At 39.8% G+C, this 7,439-nt stretch overlaps 1 long non-coding RNA gene across 1 annotated transcript; it reads right to left on the reverse strand.

Annotated features, from left to right (window-relative positions):
* Positions 1-649: 649 nt before the first annotated feature.
* Positions 650-2,475, reverse strand: LOC307030372. Its single transcript, XR_013805636.1, has 3 exons — positions 1,334-2,475; positions 935-1,221; positions 650-834 (listed from the first exon to the last, which is right to left on the reverse strand). It is a non-coding gene; the product is annotated as an uncharacterized lncRNA (long non-coding RNA).
* Between the last annotated feature and the right edge of the window lie 4,964 nt (positions 2,476-7,439).

A 7,439-nucleotide genomic window follows, 5' to 3' on the forward strand; every position in this document is an offset into this window, starting at 1 on the left:
TACTGCTGATTTACATCATTTACCCATGTTATGTTTTTTCCAGTGTATTGCTATTCATCTTTTGTTTCTGTTACGGTGCTCTTCTGAAAATGAGACATACAAACAATGACATAGTTACAGTAACACACTGTTTTTCCTATATGTAAGTTTGTTTCTCCCAACTTGTCAGTTTTCCGTTCAGTTTCCAATATCGATAGCTTGAGGTTTGTGTATTGATGATTGTAGTCAGTATTTAGTGTGCCACTTAGCAATGACTGTTCAAATAGTCTTCTAATGAGCTGACAAATGTTTGTTTTTGGAGAAGGTATCTGGTTTTGGAAGGGGTATTTTTAGTTTTGAGTGCCTTAGAGCACTTTGCAAGAAATGTATATTGTTATGGTAGAATGTGTTATTATGGTGACCGGAGTTTCAGTTATGAAAACACATTTGTCTGATTAGAGGACAATTTGTTCTGTTTCGATCGACTTATTCTTTTTTGTGACCAGTATTTTCAGTTTTGGTCATGTAAGTGCATTTTGCAAAAGATATTCAGAGTTATGGCAAGTGTGTTTCTGTTTAGATGGCTATGTTCTTGTTTTGAAGAAATGAATTTAGATTCTAAAAAGTGGGTTTAGCGATTGAGAAAAACTGTAAAGGGATGTGAGCAAGGACGCCTTGTGTCGAGATAGCCGCACACAATGTTATGTTTCCTCCCCTTTGGCCTGGAACAAAGACTGTCGCTCTTTGCCCAATAAGGTTCCTCCCACGTCTCCTCACTTTGGAGAGGTTGAAGCCTGCTTCATCCACATATACAAAAACATGTGGTAATGCATTGCCTTCCAGCTCCATCATTCGCTAAAGAAAATGAAACAAACAGAGGACCGTTTTACATTACTGTAAGCAGTCAGACATACTAAAAATATAGGCAAGCCATCAGTGTGATTGAGGTCCTTACCTGTACATACCGGTGCCTTAACTCCTTCACACGGTCAGAGTTGCGTTCAAAAGGAACCTTATAGATCTGTTTCATTCTGAGGTGTTGCCTCTTTACGTAACACCCGGTCAATGGTTGCAACACTTATAGACTGAATGTTACTGAAGACATCCTGGTCTGCAATTATTCTGGCCTGAATCTCCCTTAAGCGGATTTCATTGTTGGCCACAACCATATCAACAATGGCAGACTCTTGTTCTGGAGTAAAGGCCTTTCGTCTGCCACCAGAGCGGGGTGCTCTTTCAGTTCTATCAATAAATATTTGAGAATGTTATGTACTGTAATATAAAAACAGTGATCGAAACCTACATCAAAATAGAAATGCATGAAGTGCTGTAAAAAAGGGTTACAATAGCTTACCTATTTTCGTGCCTGAAGATCCTAATAATGGATGCCACTGTTGATCTCGGTATATTGGGCTGAACCCTTTGGCCAGCCTCACTGAGGGACATGCCATGGTTTATGACGTGGTCCACAATAGTTGCACGGGTGTTGTCCGAAACTACTGTTCGCATTGGTCCCCTTTCAACTCTTCCACCACGCATACGTACAGCCCTCCCTCTTCCTCTCTGAACATGAGGGTTCCCTCTTCCTCTCTGAACATCAGCTCTCCCTCTTCCTCTCTGAACATCAGCTCTCCCTCTTCCTCTCTGAACATCAGCCCTCCCTCTTCCTCGCTGAACAACAGGGTTCCTTCTTCCTCTCAGAGCTCCTCTACCTACTCGATCAGCCATTTTGTTTACACAAACATCTTACTGAAGTGAGGGAGGTCTTTTATAGGATTCTCACTAATTACAATTACTATAGGAAATTCATTGATGTCAGCTGTGAGCAATTTATTTACATGGAAGTGAAGTACTCAATTCACCCCAATACAAAAAAAAACATTTCTCAATGTGCAAAAAGGAAAAGACCACAATTACTGACTGTAAAAATGTTTTATCAGCTATAGCTAATCCTCCCCATATGAACATCTCAAAGACCTATGCAAGTCATATCAACACTATTATAGCTTTACCGGCACCATTTAAAAAAATATTTTAAGTACAGTCATGCAAATTCTATCATGTAAATGTTTTCAATGTAACATCATTACTGTAAGGTATACAGTACATTCCATGGAGTTACCTTTTTCAATGGGGTGATTGACTGATAACAAGTGTTAATATTTTGCACATCAAGTGTCAATTAGTGTAGCTATGGTCTAAGTTTATGAGGAAGTGTTATCCACTGTGAGAAGATTATTTGTTGTTTTGTAGACATGAGTTACACAACAGATTTTTGATCTTTGTGTAGAGAATTGTAACTTCAGTTTGAGAATTGTGTGATCTGTTTTGCAAAACACTGCTTAGCATCTGCATTTTGTGTGATATCAATGATAAATGGTATACTGTTGTAGAGAAATGGTTTTCTGTTTCGATGGCTGTGCTGTTGGTTTGATGAAAGGAATTTTGATTCTAAATAGTGGGTTTAGCGATTGAGAAAAACTGTAATGAAAGAGATGTATTCACTTGCAACAGGAAATACGAACTTCTAATAATATTTGTATGTTTTCTGTGTGTGTGTGTGTGTGTTTGTGTGTGTGTGTGTGTGTGTGTGTGTGTGTGTGTGAGTGTGTGTGTGTGTGTGTGTGTGTGTGTGTGTGTTTGTGTGTGTGTGTGTGTGTGTGTGTTTGTGTGTGTGTGTGTGTGTGTGTGTGTGTGTGTGTGTGTGTGTGTGTGTATGTGTGTGTGTGTGTGTGTGTGTGTGTGTGTGTGTGTGTGTGTGTGTGTGTGTGTGTGTGTGTGTGTGTGTAACTTGGCCTAATGCACTTTGATGTTCTCATTCAGCCGATGCTTTATTTATGGAAGTATTCATGGTGATCATCATTTGCTGTCATGGCAAGGGTTCGGATGGGAACACGCATATATTTGGCAAACAACGGCGGGATCTCTGCTCTTTCTGCTGAGGGTGGGTTGGTGTTGATAAGGGTTAGAAAGGTAAGGGTGGGTAAAAGGCTCCTGGAACATCACAGAGGATGAAGAAAATAAAGAAAAAGGAAGTAAAGAGTGAGTGATGAGGAGATCAAAGTGCTGACACAGAGCTCCGGTAACGCCTCAGGGGTAATTCATGCAGTGAGGCAGGTCGTTGTTCATACCATAACCAAAGCTGCAGCGTCCTCCTTACCATCCTATTCTACTCTACAGTGAAGGCCATTAGCAGCAACAATATAGTGTACAAAACATTTACAGCAAAGTAGCTGCACTATAGACACAATCCACTGATGTTAGCAAAGGTAACCAAGATAATTGAGGTATTTATTTTTAAAAGAAAATTGGTACTGCACCATTAATGTGCCCTGATGAGAGGGGGGGAGAAGTGAGGACATGCCGGGAATACACATATTTAACCAAAAGAAACTAGTGAAGTGTACAGACGTAAATGAGTGAAAGATGTACACATACAAAAAACAACTTACAATCCCAACCAGGTTTTATGATTTCCCTTCTGTCTGGGCTTTGTTTTGAGCAGGGAAACGGTGTTAGCTAGAGCAGATCTCCTCTCCAGCCCTCTCAGCAGACACTGCGGGGTGATTTTGAAACAGAGACCAGGCCACAACATCAATCATCAACCAATCAAAGCAAAGCAGACATCGAGATGAAAGTGTCCGAAAGGGGATTACATTTGACCCTGTGCTGTCGTGTGACAAAAAATGAAGGAATCAAATGTCCCTTTTTACTCTGATACTTTATAGTATATTTGTTCCAAAGTATTGAGGACATTATACCAATGTAGATTCAAATGTTGCGTCAAATCAGAGTTATCAAATCAGTTGCTAACAGCTTCTTGCCCTGTTAGCGTTACACAGTGTGTAACAGAGTAACTATTTCAGATCTCCTAAAATTCCTTTCCGTCTGGCATCAAGGACAACAGTTTAGGTGAATATATGTAATACGAAAAAGAAAAAAAAACTATGTTACCTGAATTGGATAAAGGTAAACTGAAGCTGATGTTAAAGCCATCAGGAATCAATTTAAGATAAGATAAGATGGACCTTTATTAATCCTGTGGGGAAATTCAGTGGTTTAAACAGCAACAGGGTAAGAATGACAAACAGGACAACACAGATTCACACAGATTAAAGATACAATTAAAGAGTAAACTGTTCACTCAACGAAAATTAATATGTAATGATGATGCGTTTGTTGTTTATTACCCTGCTCTGAGTGTTTCAGCTTACCTAACTGCGGTAGGTATAGACGGACAAATAGGATGGCAAAGACAGAAACACAGCCTGCTTGGCCTTGTGCAGGCTGGTTAGATAACTAAAGGTTTGGAACAGGGTGTAACAAACTGTGAGTCGCACCGGGCTCTGAAATACCACAGGCCCGGGGGGACTGTGCGAGCTTTTGGCCCACACCTGACCTCAACATATTTTCTCTTCCTCCACCCATCCAACACCCTTCTCCTCTCTTCTGGCATCTTTTCATAACAACCCCTCCACCCCAACCCTCTTTCTCTCCGTGTCAGAGACAAACATCCCATGGTTGGCGTGTATTCTCCACTTTCTCATTTTAACCCCTTAAACCTTACTGACATGTCATTGTCAATGGCAAACAGGTTCATAGAAACATCAAACTCCTGCTGTGAAACCAATTTCTATTTGATGTATTTCACAGGTATAAGGCACTAAGTATCAAGTATCTGCTTTTCAGGGGTATCTTTTTTAAAAACAGACAGAAACAGTAGGAGCAGATGTAGAGTTTGTTGTTCAAACTCTTCAACTAAAGATACCAAACACGTCAGACTAACAATTAAACAATGCATTGTTATTATTCCTGCCTGACTTATTGTAAAGTGGAAACCTATATTGTAAATAACAACCCCTTTAACATCAAATAACCTATTGTCAACATGCCTAACACATTAAGGACGTTTTTAACCTTTCTAGCTGTTCACACAAGAAGCAGGCATGGCAACATACTCTGAATGTATTTACACGTCCCCTTGTTAACATTTTCTGGCAGAGCAACAGGTGATGGAAGAGCATTTTCAGGATTACTTAAAGGGGACCTATCATGCAAAGTGCACTTTTGTACGTCTTTTATACATGAATATGTGTCCCCGGTGTGTCAGGGAACTCACCAAGTGTCAGAAAACACAACCCTCTTTCTTTTCCTCCATACCCAAATCTCTAAAAACGGGGCTGCTACGGATCTGATACAGACTGATCCAGATTTGAAATTGTTCTGATGTCAGAAACAAGGAGCTCCGCCTATATGGACAACTCTCCACCTATCAGGGGAATGAGAGGTTGCGTGGCATGGTAACAGCATGGTAACATGATGCTCGTGCCTCCCCCCCTGGTCAGCTGCAGCTCATTTGCCATGGAATCAGCCTTTGTGAAAACAGGGCTGGAATAGAGCAAATAGAGCGAAATGAGGCATGGCTAAAATACATGATCTGTTTGGTATTTAAAAAAAACAACTTCACAGACATGTTTTATATAGGTATGGCCCTACAATATATTATTCAAATATAGCATGATAGTTCCACTTTAAGTATTAATTCAACAATGTTTAAAGGCTACCGTATTCCGAATTAAACTTCTATTACGGTGCATAAACTATTTTAGAACATTTCAGACAATTCTGGTTGGAATAATAATAAGTCTGACCTGACTCATCTTCACTCATCACACTGATGAAATTATTAGATTTTTAACACTGATGCCTTATTGAGTGAGCACCATTTAACAGTTTTAGTTGGTCATTGTATAAATGGATTATTTTACTCTGTATGAAGTTTAATGAAGACCAGTGGTACTCAATCCAGGATCCAGGCCTTTCAGCTGGTCACCAGATACTAAGAGCTCATGAGACTAATATTTGTGGTCAACAGCTGTCAAACAAATGCAGTGTAGTAGGAGGTACAGTTTTTCCAGCTGAGGTGCAGTGGAGTATGCAATGCTTGACCAAGTTCCCATTTATTTTTATTTTCATTTTCAAAACTACCATCACAATAAAAAAATGAAAACAGCATTGGTAAAAACAACGGATAAAATGCACTTGAAAACATTGCAACATTGCAACTGCAACAAGAATGTGCAGTTGTATTTGAATTAAAAGTACACAGGTATTAGGATAAAAATATACTTGCAGAATGGATAGTTTCAGTATAATATTCATAGTAGTTTTTACTACATACACTGCCAGGTAGCTTGAGATCACTAAAGTTTGATTAAAACTTGTAATAATGGGCGTTACAAGTTTCTCAAACTCGTTGTTTTGTACAATACTTGAGTAAAGGTGCTAATTGAGTTTTCCTTACTGTGATCATCCCGTGTTATGTGCATGGTTAAACCTGGATACCTGGACTCAAATATTATAGTCCATACAGACCGCTGTACACAGGAACAGCCAGCCAGTCTGTAATCTTCCCGGGACAAAACAGATAGTTTTTTTCATCCATTGAGTTGAAATTAAAAAGCATATATGGCACATAGACACTTTAGATAAGGACACAGGCATTAATGGTGCAATGAGGGAAAACATCTGTGTTTAATGAGGCGGACAAGCTGCCTGGCTCTGGACAAGCTGGGCCACAGAGGGGTCACCTGGCTTGTTTGTTTTTTTTGGTCTGTTTTTGGAAAAAGCTCAAGTAATCTGTGCGCAGAGCAGCTCACAGCTGAAGGTAACCCTTTGTTTACAGATTAAACTCTGTTCCTTCGGTGGAACAGGCTGACCCAAATCGTTGAGGTCAGAAGGAAAATAAAATATATCAAAATGAATTGCAAAAGTCATTTTGGTGTGTGTTCATGTAAGTGCTGCATGTGTGTAAGGGAATAAAGCTTCCTGCTAAGAGCATCACTGCAGTCTCTGGGCCAGTGTCATGTGTGAGGATCCTGGGGAAAGAGTAGAGTATTGTGTTTCTATTTTATTTATTAGCCTCTTATATAAGCAGCAGCAGGGGGAAGGCACATACTGAGGCGGGGGTAAAGGGCACTGAGCTATGAAATACAGTCTGGGTACACATAATTACACTGTAAGAATTTGCACCAAGGTAACTTAAAAAATATGAAAGACAGAAAAAATATGTAAATAATTTGACTGTGGCAAATGTGAAACTAAAGTACACGAAGTACTCAAGAAAAAAAGATTGTGTTGTAAGTGCAAAAAGTGTGTTACTTGTTACTTGGAAACACAATGACGACACTGGTTGAAAGAGAATCATTTAACTTTAACAGACGTCCTTGACTAAGTCTCTGCCTGTACAGACAGAGAAACTGAAGAGAGGACAGCAGTGAAGAACTAATAGGAAGATATGACATACACACACACACACACACACACACACACACACACACACACACACACACACACACACACACACACACACACACACATGCACACACACACACACACACACACACACACACACACACACACACACACACACACACACACACACACACACACACACACAC

The sequence above is a fragment of the Notothenia rossii genome (assembly GCF_949606895.1).
Source record: "Notothenia rossii genome assembly, chromosome: 2".
NCBI lineage: Eukaryota > Metazoa > Chordata > Actinopteri > Perciformes > Nototheniidae > Notothenia > Notothenia rossii.